We start from the raw sequence: 13,495 nt of genomic DNA, 5'->3' as shown, positions 1-13,495 counted from the left end.
CTGGTTTTTTTTCCTTTTTTATTTCGTCTCGTCTCCTCATGCTGTCTCTGCTTTCCCACCCACCATGGCTGTTACAAAAGGAGCTGCTGGGAGCCACGATCCCATGTGAGGCAGGGTGCAGGCGAGGCCCCAAAAGCCAGTGGCGGAGCCGTTCTGGGGTTGGTGTCGCTTAAAACTCCCCAAGGATGTTCAACGCAGCTGGGAGACCTGAGCTGCCGTGGGGCTGTTGAGGGGCACCCGGCGAGGAGTAGGCGCGTCGCTGGAGCTGTGCCGTAAAACCTTAATGAGGTCAGAGCAGTAGAAACTTCAAATAAATCCCATCTGTGTTTGGAAAGCCACAGAACGATGGGAGAAACTTCCCATCCCTTGGTAACTAAGGAAGGTATTAAATAACAATTCCTGGGGGCCAAACATTTTCAAGCCAGGAGAGGCAGATAACCTGCATGTGGGAGGCTTTAAAAAGCTCGCTAAGCCTTGGCACACGGGGAGTTTCTAGAAAGCTGGGAGGTTTCTGACACTCTCTCCATAGCAAACAGGCGAGGGGCATAGTGAGCCAGGTAGTCTGACGTCCGTCACCACGCAAGTGACTTTCAAGTGGGGAGTGCATCCATCAGCAATTCTTTTCTTGATTTGAGCCTCTTGAAAATTTACGGCTGGCGTCACGGCCCGATTTAGAAATGGCACATCTTCAGCTGCCGCCCGAGAGCTTGCTCCTCCCGTCACCTCCGGCGACCCCCTGGAGACACCCATGCATCTCACAGGAATCTGCAGGGCGAATCCTCACATATCGCCATTAGGAACGGGCTTAGTGTAATTTAGCATGATTTTAAAGAAAATAGACCCCCATCAGACAAATGTGGTTTTTATTCTTCAAGGTTGCAGCTTTTCCTGTTCAGGGTAACAAGATCTCTGTTCTAGACTTCTGTCAAGTGTTTAAACTGCATGAGGTTTTGATTAAAGAAGTGGTTGCACAGGGACCTGGGCTGACAACGCCTGGCTCCTGATGGATGTGTATCTCCTGGTTCATTTCTTTTTAATTTCCCATCCTTTTCTCCTTCTTTGGAGACTAGAGGAATCTGCCAAGTGGATAAGAAGTGCTTGTGCTGGCAGGGAGGGGGGAGTTTGCAGGCACTGGCAGCCTGATTTCACCTACCTCTGACCACTTCTTGCTAAATTTGGCCTGGCCCAAAACCTCCCCACGCTGCTGGGAAGCAGCCGGGAGGTTGGGAGCTGTCGGGATTCAGACCTCAGTGAGCCAAACTCCGAGAAACCTTCTGGGGGCAGGAGAAAAATGCCTGATGATGGGGGATTTCAGCAGCAATCCATTTTCTGCCTTACAGAAGGGAAGGATTGAGCCGTGGCTTGATGGTGGTGTGTTAGCACCTCGCTGGGGAAAGGGAATCGCAGGCTCTGAAATGTCTGTGCCAGGGCTGGGGCTGGAGCGGCAGGCAGAGCCTCGGTTAGCTGAAGTTTACAGGGTTGGGAGATTAACAAGTCAGAGTGATTTAATGGTCTTTTCTGGCCTTCAAATTCTGCAAACCTGCGAGAGTTTGGGGGGCTCCCCCTGCAAACCTCTGCCTGCCTGCAGCCGTGGGTGAGAGCAGAAAACCAGCTCTCAACCATCTTCTGGTTGAGATTTTTAGATCCCGTTGTAGAAGCCATGGCACAGCGACGATGATTATCTGCTCGTAACAGATGCGAGATCAATAGCAGGGCTTCAAGCTCCGCTGCAAGGCAATTGACTGCAGAAAGTGTTTCTTTATTGGGGTAAAGCTGGGCTTGCAACCAGGCTCGGATTCGCTCTTACATGTCTGGTCTTAAAATGTCACCACCAGCTCTGATGCCTTTCATCCTTTGTGCGGGGAGAGAACGCACATTATTCGTAATTGGACTCTCTACCAGGCAGCAATAGCCGTTTTCGTTTCCTACAATGCCTGAGCAAGAGCGAGGATTTGCTTTTTTTTTTTTTTTTTTAATCCCCCCCCCAAACAGCACTTAGTGGCAATTTTATTCCGAGCGACTTGGTAACGCTTCCCACTCAGGCGGTGAGGGCTTTGCAGCGATGCTGTAACGCGTGCGGCAAGCGGACGGCATCGATTTTCCGGCCGTCTCGTAACGAAGCGAGTCCTATCTCTGTGTCTAACACCGCGCCTGTTCGGCTCCTAAATTTAGCTTCTCCAGCATGTCGGCACCGCTGCGAGCCACATAACAGGCACGAAAACTGGGTTGCATCCTCCAGCCTGCCGGCTGGAGCGACACAATTAGGACCGCTGTCACCTTGAGGCAGAGCCACATCCTTCATCCCAGCACCACTTCCCTGTGGCCTCCCGGTTACGAGCGGTGGTGGTTTCATCTAAATCCTCTTTTAAGAAGCGGTGCAATATCTTTTGACGATGTCCTTGCAGGCTGAGCTGCCTGCATTGGGGGGGGGGTGGTATCATGGAGCCCAGCCTGGCCGGGCAGCTGCGAGCTGAGGTGCTTCATCTGTGTGTCGAGCCAGGTAGGGTCTCAGCCCTCAGGGCTCCAGGTGAGGCGGTGGCAATCGTTTGAGCAGCTCCCCGGCCAGCGTGCGTGGGTGCCTGCCCAGGCGGGGTCCGCTTGGATGGCTGAGCCATTTCCGTGCCGTTCCTAGCGTGAATTTGGGACCCAGCTGGTGCGCGACATGCCTGCTCAGCATTTCTCTAAACTGAGGTCAGAATCTGTCTCTCACCTCACAGGCCCCTATGGCTCATGGCCAAACTGACCCGAAAAGCAACCTCCTTATTTTAGCTTCTGCAGTATGCTTCTCTAGAAACCCAGGGTGCTGCTTGTAGATACTGGACTTTTCTTGTTTAGTGTTTTAAAAATAAACTGTGGGCTGCTGGCAACCCTGCTGGGAGTAAGTCAGCACATGCACAAAAGATGAAAAAATATATTTAAGCCGAGATTCCTATATGCATCAGAGGATTATCTGTAGACCCTAGAAGTTGGGAGAGGCCCTTTCCTCTCTTGGGCGGGGAAACCCATTGCCTCCCCCGGGACATCGGCTGTCCGGGGGCCGGACGGGGGCTTGCCGGGTTGCAATCGCAGACGTGAGCTGAGTGTTTTCCAGCTATGCTATGGCGCAGACCATTTAGCAGAAGCCTGCCCAGTTCCCCGAAGGATGGGATCTCCCAAAATAGGCTGCTTTGACGACGAAATGCAGAGGATGGATGTTATTTCTGTAAGACCCGCTGCCCGGCTTCCATCACGATACAATCGCATCTCCCGCAGGCCTGGAGACTCGTGGTGGGATGGGAGGTGTTGGGGTTTCATGGTGGGGGTGCTGGGTCCGGCTTGCGGCAGGCTGGTGGCACAGGGCTGGCACCCCGAAGAAAATGCTTCCTCGTTTGCTCTTATTTTCTCCCCCCTTGATGAGCTCCGAGGGGACGCTTGTCTCCAGTTGCTCATGTGGCAGTCGCAAACGGGTAGTACAGCAGATTAGTAAATTGGTAAAGCAAAACCCTCCTTCTCTTTTCCACCTATATTGTGTCTCCAGTGACACGAGTAGCTGCAAATGGCACTTGGCAGGAGCATCCCACATCCCTGCTCTCCTGAGTGTGAAACCAGAGAGTTCAGCAGCCAGATCACAGCTTGGCGGGCACCGGTTCCTGGTAAATATTAGGAGCTTCATCTCAGTTAAAGCAAACAAGTATCTGCGCTCCCCCCAGGGTTGCCTGCCTGTGTCGGCTCCCTTACATTCCTCTTTTTAAGGCGTCCTGACAAAGCCTTGAAACCCCTGTACCCCAGCCCCGGGGAGAAACAGTCTGGTTTTGGAAGCTGGTGCTGATGTATTACGTTGATGGAGGACACGCGTGTGCCTGGGCAGTGGCTTTGGTTGATGTGACACGGAGGGATGGGAGCAGCGGTGCACTGGCTTGTTCAGGGCAAGGGGCTTTGATTTCGGAGGGTGGCCCTGACCCAGGGGAAGGGCTGTGGATTGGGATGAAATACCCCTACCCAGCGAGCTGCTGCCTGATTCTCCTTTTCCCTGCCAAGCCATCCGAACCGCTGTGCTAGCTCACGTGCGGGGAAAGAGGGGCAACTCTTCTAGAAAATTAGGAATTTGGTTGCCAGAAAAGCTGGGAGCCCCAGGCTTGCATGCCTGCGTGTGGCTTCATCAAACTCCCCCCATCTCCCAGCAAACGTTGGGGTCAGGGAGAGGAAGGCTGGTGGGAGCTCTTGATTCTCCCACGTGTCGCTGAAATCATGAAACTCCGTGGTGCGTTACCTAATCAGCTGGACTTGGCAATATCTTGCCTGGGTTTTTTTCCTTGCAAAACCTTTTTTTTTGTTCCCACTCTTTACTCCTCCAGACCAGGGACGATGCAGCCGTGGGCTTGTTCTGCAGGTCGGGACGTGTGAGCTGCCGCTTTGTCTGGTTGAAGGGTTTGCACTCGCTGTCTGTGTAGGCACAATCATTTTTGGTGTGATCCTTTTTGCGCTTTTGGGAAGAAAAAGCAGGCTGTGAGCAGCTCGCACCCCTGAAGTGGGTGAAATGGAGATGGGTTTTAGCAATTTTCTCCGCGTTCGGCTGTTGCGGGGAAGCCTGACCGTCAGGGCTCACAGAACGCCTTCGTCGCCTCCTTTGTGCGGTGGGAGGTTTGCTCATTATCTGGTTTGTGCTTCGCTTATAAAAGAAGCTGTAATTGTAGCAGCTCCTTGCCATAAAAGCACAAAGACGTTTTCAGGAAAGGAAAATGTACATGCAGCTTTTCTGATCCTTTACAGTACTCCTTCTGCCTGCTTTTCTCGCCTCCTGCCCTTTCTCCAGCATCAGCTTTGTGCCTGCCTGGTGCTCAGCGTGATTGCCTCTGGCTCGTGAGCACTTCTGGCTATAGAAAGGCCCCTTTTAGAAAGAAAAAGTTGAGCATCCTCCTCGTCCATCTTGCTGGGTGAAGAGAAGAGGGGACTCCAAATCCCCTCATGTAGTTGGGTGTTCCTATTCCTGCCTCTTCCCTCAGAGCTGTGTTTTCTGCGGTGAGCCCGACAGCAGATGCTCAGTCTGCAAAATCCCAGGGAGGATTTTGAACCGGGAAAAAAAAAACCAAACCTGGCCATCCATCTATGACTACAGTGCACACCCGTAACAGGACCGGAGTAATACCAAACCAGATCACCTTGGGGCACGCATGGCTGTCCCTATTAAAAACCCAATGACCTCAGACGAGATACAATATTTTTAACTATGAAGCATTCCTATTGAGTGCCCTTTCCTGTTTATTTTTACCAGGACATTGTTTTAATGACTGCAGAGTTACTCATTTGATTCCCAAGGCTGGAGAACAGCAATGAGTTAGTTTCATTTCAAGACTCTGTCGTGCACTCATTTTTCCAGAGATTGATGTACTCGGAAGCCAAAGCGAGTGCATTGCCCAACTGAGGAACATTACTTTCCTGCCTGTGCCCGTCAGACTTGGTCCGTGGTGTGGATGTGCGGGGATCCCAGCTGGAAGGGGTTGCTCAGCCTCCCCCATCCACCTCTGTGCAGGGCTCCGGTACAAATGCACGGAGCAAAAGACTGTCAGAGGGTTTGAGCGCTGGGTCTGGAGATGATTGATTGATTGCTTGGCTTTTGGGTTGCATTTCTTGCACTGAACAAATACCATGGGGCACGTGGTTACACCCATCAACACCCACAGGAACCCCAGTGATAACACCAGCAAGCCCAAGGGGTTTGGTGATTGTATTTAACCCTTCAGATTGTTATTACTTGTTGTGCCGCGCGGTTCGAACATCTCATCCCCGAGGAGAGGGGAACAGAGAGGGGAACAGAGCGCGCGGCTGCCCGCCTTACATAAAGATCAAATTGTCCCTCTCTATTGTTGGCCGTCGGGACGACAGCAGCATCGCAAACATGCGTGTCCTCGGCGCCGTGGGAAGTGTTCCCAGGGGAGGCTTAACACGGAGCGTGGAACTTGATATGTCGAGCAGCGAGAGGACGGGAGGCCCTCCAGTCGAAATCGGCACTCCAGCAAGTGCGGCCAGCGCAACCAGTACCTCTTTTCCACCGAACTCTCACTACTCTGCGAAGGGGTATTGGATTTCTCCTGCGTTTTGTGCTCTGCCAGGCGTATTTATTTTTTTCTCCCCCCTTCCCCGTCCCCGCTGTCACCACGGCCCCTGGGGGAGCGGTGAGCCAGTACACGCTGTCCAGAGGACGGGTGTGTTGGGAGCCCTTTATTAGCAGACTTATTCCAGAGAATTAAACCCTAATTTCACAAAAGGGCAACGAGAGAGCGGCTGCAGCTCTGGGAGAAGCTGCCCTGGCTTTGTGTGTTGTTTGCAAATAGCACAAGAAGTCCTGGTCCGAGACTGCTGGTCCTGGTCATAGGAGTATTACGACCAAAAGAATAATTGTTGTGTTTCTTTGCTATTTAAAACAAAAATTACAAAGTCGTTTACAAGGAAACCAGTCGCGTCTCCTCTACCGTGCTGTCGCTTGTGCCTCCACTTGTTTTGTTTTCGGTTTTAGGCAGGGTTTTAAAATGTTCCTAATCATCTTCCACTTCACCTTCTGACAACCCCGCTGCAAAATGTGCCTCTGCGACACCCGTCATTGTTTCTCCCTGCATTAATTGTTGTGTGTAATTGCGACCTGCCGCAGGACGCTGTCTTGCTCTATTAAAGAGAGAGATGCTAATGAAGAACATTGGGTACCATATTACGGGAGAGCAAGGCTCGACTCGCTGGGACGTGTACTTGGCGTACTGTTATTGCCGGTCTGGGCAGAAATGGTGTTTCTGTCTCTCGTCAGTCACTGGCTAATGATTGTAATTTTTACTTGCTGAGAAACTCTGGATATAATGGACTTCATTAACGGATACATGAGATGCTACCAGACCTGCATTAGGGGGAGAGAAGAAGAAAACAACCCCTGCATGGAGGCAATTTTATTATTTATTTGCAGCAATAGGAGTGATCCAGAATTAGTGTCTGATTCGACGGTCTGGCTAATGAGCTGGGCTGAGCTGGAATCCAAGCAAACCTATTAACAAGAGCAAACTGCAACGATGATGCCCGGGTCTGAAAACCCTCACATCAAACACAAGGTGCCAGGCGGCGCTGGGATGGCTTGGCTGCCTTTTCTTCCTCCGCATGGGGCTGTGTGTTGATGTGTTTGCATCTCGAGAGGCTTCTGCTTGTTGATCAACCCCAGCCTTTCCCCATCCCCTTCTCTCCTGCCAGCTCCTTCTTAACTCTCTTTGTACATAATGGGTGAACCAGAGCTTCTGATTTAGTCTTTAAGACAACAGAGCCAAAGGATTTCCACTCCCATGGGCCACATCTGCGTGAAGAATTGCGCCAACTTGAAATACCGCAGCATCCAGCCCCAGTTTTTGGTTGCAGGCAGTGGCACATCTGCAGGTCCAGCTGGTTGGGGACACAGTGACAGAGCTGGGTGCTCACACGGCCGCTGGTACCTGAGCTGCAACTAAATACAGGTCATACGGGAGAGCAAAAAAGCCACTTGAATTAGCTGACATCTCCAGTATAGCTTTCTAGGGTCTCTTTGCAATCAATCAGAGGCTGTGGGGAATGTCAGAGTCGTTAGGTGACCTCAATCTCCTTTTACCTGGAGCCAGTGAAGACTCGTCTCAGCTCAGTAAGAGGATATTTCTCTCACAGGAGGCACTTGCTGAAGACTGTCCATTTTCATTCCAGCTAGAATAGCTGGGTTTTAATCAGCTTGACCTTATTTGCAACGGCGATAGCGATTTGAGCTAGAGGTTTGCAGCAGCAACATCGGAAAGTGTTGAAGAGCAAGGTAGATGTTTTGTGGCAAAGATAGAAACCTTTGTCCCCACGCTTAAAACCAAATCGGAGGTGTTGAAGCCTGCAGCTAATTTGGAGGGACTTGACCTCAGAACTGTGGATCCACTGGGATCCAGGGCCTGATTTGGAAATAACGCAAAGGAGCGGAGGTGCGAAAATAGAAAGGAAGTCTGAAAAAAAAAAAGCAAAAAAAAAAAAAAGCAGCATTCGTCTTGTAACGTGGCATTTGTACTGAGCGCTTGCGGACAGTGTGGTGCAGCAAAGAGCTTGGCTTTCTAAATCGGTGCCAGTTCAAACATCGGCAGTGCTATTGTTGGAGCGCTTTGTTTGGAAATGGGTCTTTTGGGGAGAAGGCCCGTTTCTGTAAAGCGGCCGTGTGTGTGTGTAACACTTCAAGCACTTTCTCCAGCTTTGCTTTTTTTAGCGTTGCATGACTGTGAGCAACAGGGGGGAAAAAAAAAAAAAAGCAAATACAGGATGTGAGATGGGCAGAATATTCTCAATCGCTCGAGAGACCGACACACACCTTTGCTTCTGGTTGGTTTGGAAAGGTGCCTGCTGTGGACTGCCTGAGCAAAATCAGACCTGTTTGGCTCAGAGAAAGTGCTCCGAGCTTCAGAAAAATGTATGAAAATAGGAGGTTTGTGGTTTTCTGGCTGAGAACTGTGTGTAATGGGAAGCTGAGTGTGGGCCAAAGTCATCTGGGCATGGAAGATGAAAAAAAAATCCGGCAAAACACCGGGCAAAATGCTTCACTGTCCTGCGCACGAGATGCTCATCTGGCAGCACTTGCTGTCCCTCTGGGCTCCGGCAGAGCTCCAAACACTTGTGTAGGGGCAGCCTCTGCCTTTCCCTAATCCCGGGGGATTATTTTATTTTGTTGTATTATTGTTTTAGAGGAGCTGGGTGGATCCCGGCTGCTCCCCATTCCCCCATGCAGCCCGTGTCCCTCCCAGTGCTTGGCCATCCCCACCACATCCCAGACTAGGACTGGAAAGGTCCTTCCCCATTCCACGCTGTGCTCTGGAGAAATCGTTATTTCACAACTACTTTTTCCATGGGTTTTGTTGGCCGGGAGAGTCTGTTTGGGCCGTGCCAGCTTCTGGAGCTGAAGCACATCACGCTTGCCCTGCTCAGTCTTGGGGAGCTGCTCATGGGGCTCCCAACGCCCGCTCTCAAAATTTAATTAACACAGCTCGTTCTGGGGTATTTAAAATCACCTGCCTTCAGCTTCCAGTTCTTCGGACATAAATCATGAGCTCCTTGCCTTGAGAAGAAAGTGTTCAGGTTTTGTGTTGGAAATTGCTAGCAAATACAGCCCATATTCCGTGTCATTTTTGTTTTTATTGAAGAGGAGAGGATGTGGCTCATGGAACATCGATGGACCTGGGCTGCCTTGGCGTGCATTAAGCAGGGGCTTGTTTTTATTGCAACCAGCTAATGAGATGGTACTTCGACAAATCACATAGGCACTATTAGAGAAATGAAATTTATTATCTAGCTGTTGATCATGAGTGGATTCAAGGTAAAGACTCATGTGGAGGTAATCTCAAGGGATGGCTTTGAGGTAAAACGTACCTAGTCCTTACGAAACCCTTATCTGTTCACCTGCCGGCTTGTTTTGTTTCCCGAACTCAAGGCTGTTAGCTGAGGTGACCTGTGCCATTTCAGTCCAATTACTTTCACTGGGGATGGATGCAGGGGGGTTTATTTTTTAGGCTAAACTCATACATTATGGAGGCAGGCTGGGTTTCTCTAACGGTCATCATGCCACTTCTAAAGAAGGGGAGTCACTTTACTCTTCTGCCTGTGTCGACGTGCTCAGCCTGGACCCCGCTGAACCCCTCGGCAGCGGTGCAACGGCTTCATTGGGGAAAAGTCACTAGAAGAGGTACTCCAGCTTGCATTTCGACCTCTTAACCTGCTCGTTTGGGCGATGGGCATTGCGGGCAGCGAGGATTTGTCACGCCGGCTGGTCTCAGCGCCGCAGCTCCACGACCAGCCCCTTGGTTTTGGAGAAGAGCCCACCCTGCTTTCTGCTCATAGATAGTTCCTTTCCTCAGCCCCTTGGCTGTTGTCATTTTTTTTTTTGCAGCCTTTTCTGCTTTCCAAGCCTCTGGTTCCACTGCGAGAGCCTGCAAACGTGTGGTTTTTCCCTCCGTGAAACTCTGTCACCTGGGTGTACAGCCCTGTCCTTCCAACTGGCTGTTCCACGCCGCAGTATCGCTGCGTCGCCAGTTTACACACCGAAACCCCATCTCTCCAAAACCCCGCTGCTGTTTCTTTTGGCTGGAATAACCAACCACGCCCCCATCCGGAGCTCGTGAAAGGCAATGGAAAAATCTTCCTTGAGTCAAATCGACGCCTTCCTTTCCAAACTGAAAGCCCTCGGCAGACAGGGATGAGCTAAGCCGTCCCGCTCGGCTGCAGCTTGCTGACCAGTTATTGCCATTGTACCAGTGGGGAAATGGGAAATAGGAAAAACTGACTGGTGCAGCCTCCTGGAGAGACCTTTTGTGGCTGAGCCGGCCCGACCCCATCTCTTGGGACACTTGTCAGGTCTCTGATCATCCGGTCGGGGTGCCCAGAGCCTCCAGGCTCTGACAGGGAGTCCCTGCCCTGCTTCCAGCTCCACGGGCATGGGCTGTCACCCGTCGTCCCCAGTGCCCCTTGCTTACCAGCAGTCCCTCTCTGGGTGCGTCTATCCTTGGTGCATTACCATAAAAAAAGCCTTTACAAGCTGCACGGGCAAAGTCTCTGGCCTGCATTGTCTTACAGCTCACACGAAACCATTAAGATGGTGTCTGTCTCTTCTAATATCGTTTCAGTGTTTTAATTGCATGAACTGGAAGCTGCTGCTCCAGTACTTAGTGGGGGAACTTCACAGGGCTTTAAATAATTTGCTAAAAAGCTTTCGGGCTCCATTACCATCTCGTGGCTCTCTGTAATTGAGTGCCTGCAAATTGAGAAGCCTTCAGAGAAATAAGTCAGTCTCTAGATCAGGTAGTCCAGAGCCGTGGAGCCTGTCGGGGTGCTGGCAGGAGCTCACAGCCTTTGACCACCAGCCCCGGTGGTGGAGCACAGCTGAGAACTGGTGGCTCATAGCATGTAAGAGATGGTGGATGGGGGGATGCGTGAGGGACTGGCCTGCTAAAGGCTGGAAAAGGGAAGATATCCCTTGTCTGCTTGGTGTTGGGAGTCACAGCGGAGGCACCGACCGGTGATGGGCACCACGGCGGGTGCCAGGGGGTCACCGCAGCCCAGCGCATCACTGCCGAATGACCTCAGACGAGACACAATATATTTAACTGCTGAGCCTCAGCCAGGGGCTAAACCTTGTGGGTTTAGGGCACCTTCCCGGGGTCACGCACCCGCCCGGGGCTGGCCTGGTGCTCGCCGGCGGCACGGGGAAGGCGATTCTGCTGACGGGCGCTTCGTATCCCTGCCACTGCTGCACGGGGAACGTGACTGCATGGAGGTGACGGCTAATTGCTGCAGCGAGTCAAGGACTGTTTAAGCAGCTAATTAATTCCTCCTAATCAGCCCTTGATCTGTTGAAAACTGCATGGCATTATCTCCTCTGCTGCAACACCTTGATAATTCCTGTCTGAATGGCCTTCACGGAGAACATATTTAAATAAACTCAATAGAGATTTCAGACAGATAGCGACTATAATTACCAGCTTGTACAAATTAAACCGTGGTTTGTTCTGTTCTTTTTCTCCTGCCTTCGCTGCCCAGAGCTCCTGCTAATCATGTTCTCGCTGCCAGTGGCACGCCGGTCCCCGGGGCGTTTTCTGCACATGCCTTCGGAAAGCCTGTGCCCATGCCCGGTGCTGGGGCGGGGGCGCTCAGTGGGCCAGAGTTTCGGATGAGGCTGCACATGGGCACATGCCAGCCTCGGCGGGTGCTGCTCCTGTGCCAGGGGCTCAGTGCCGGCGAGCTGCAGGAACTGCCCCTGCACACCCCTCGGGGCTGCCCTGCACCATCCTCCCCAGGACCAGCCCTGCAAGCTCCTAGAAGGTTTGCAAGCTCCTAGAAAAGCAGAGTTTTTCTCACCCAGAAGCAGCACAAGCGCTCGGACATTTGCCTTGAGCAGCTGCAGGAGCCCAGGCTGGAGCTTTCAGCCCGGCCGTGGTGTTCAACCAGCGCCGTGGGCACTGTGGTACCGGCACACACTAAGCACTGCCGACTGCAGAGGGGCTCGAGCACGGTTCGTTAGGAGGGATAAGGTCAGGCCACACTCATTTCCTCCGTGGTCCCTTGGGACAGCCAGAAAGGCTGGCTCCCCTGGCATTCGGCAAAGGTCAGCCAGCCCTGGCGCTCGCAGGCGGGCGGTGGATGTGCGTTTCCATTGCAGCCTGCTCTGCTCTTGCTGCTCTGCATTGGCTTTGCTTCCTTGCTTGCTCCTGGGAGCACCACAGTCAGATTTCGGGTGCTCGAGTGTATCGTTTCCTCCCTTGTCTTTCCGATAAACCTAGTAGCTGCAGGCAGGGTTGTTTTCCAGTATCCAAGCAGTGACAGAGAGCAGAGAATGTCGTTAGGTTTTAACAAGGGATTCCAGGGAATCAGAAAGGAAAAATGGATTTTTCATAGAGGGGAACAGACTGGTGCCTCTGGTCCCTGTAGGTGAGATAAGAGGAGCATCAGGTTTCCTGCCCTTTCATCGGTTCTGAGCTAGCCAGGGCATGTCTCCTGCGATGGGAGATGCTCCCGTGGAGCTGCCCAAGTCCAGAATCAGGGTTTCTCCTGCCCCAGCACCCGCAGGAGGATGCACCCCCAGGGCTGGCCTAGGAGAGGTCAGACTGAAGGAGAAAGTTTAAAAATTTGTTCAGGTTGGGTTTGCCTTAAGGTGTTTTTTTTTGTTTGGGCTGAATTGTCTGTGCCTGCAGGGCTCACCCTACGCGTGTGCATCGTCTCGGGACCAGGGGCAGACGTGCCTCGAGGAGCTGATCATTCTTCCTCTGGGCTTTTCATGGAATTTCTGGGGTTTAGGTCTCTCGGTAGGTTGCTTCCAAGAGCCCACATGATGGGGCAAAATCCTTCGCGCTGGCAAATACTGTGAAACAGGTACGGTGAAGGCAGCGTATCTTATTGCCATCTTTTCTCCAGCCTAGTCTTGGCCACTGAACATTTTTATGCCAACAGTTTGGCCAGGGCAAAAACATCCACAGAAGTGGGCAGAGCATCTCCCCAGGTGCGTGATGGATCTGGGATTTCCCGGGATGTGGGCATAGCCATGCCACGCCGCTCCCTGGAGAGCTGGGAAGCAACCGCTCACTTCAACCCTCCGGTGCCTCAGTTTCCCTTGGGTTGTAGGGAGCTGCTAATCCATCCCAGGCTCCCAGGCATGCCGCAAGGCTAAATTCATTAGCGCCTGCACGCTCTTCTTCAGGTGCTATTGGCAATGGGGCGACGTGAGGACATAGACCGGCTGATTAGCATCGAGATGCAAAATGTCCCTTAGACCTGCGCCTTTGGGCTATCTGGTTTCGTTGCCCATCTCTGGGGCGAGCCAGATATAGAAATGGAGTCATGTGAAACAGAACCAAGTCTCTATTCCAGAGCTGGGCTGGAGCAAATTAAAATGTAGCGTGTTCAAAAGCCAGCTTCCCTGCATGGCAGACAAAAATAATCAATTTCCTTGAAACAAATACTAAATATTAATGAAAGGCAATGGCCTGCCATGCACAGGGAGCTG

The 13,495-nt window shown here is 52.0% G+C and overlaps 1 protein-coding gene across 1 annotated transcript in view; it reads left to right on the top strand.

The window, feature by feature from the left end:
- PEMT (phosphatidylethanolamine N-methyltransferase) overlaps window positions 1–13,495 on the top strand; it is a 40,711-nt gene that overhangs the window by 3,335 nt on the left and 23,881 nt on the right. The window lies entirely within an intron of this gene.

The sequence above is a fragment of the Egretta garzetta genome, unplaced genomic scaffold (genome assembly GCF_000687185.1).
Source record: "Egretta garzetta isolate BGI_Z169 unplaced genomic scaffold, ASM68718v1 scaffold83, whole genome shotgun sequence".
NCBI lineage: Eukaryota > Metazoa > Chordata > Aves > Pelecaniformes > Ardeidae > Egretta > Egretta garzetta.
Note: the sequence above shows the minus strand (reverse complement) of the source record. Positions and strands in the feature narration are given on the sequence as shown.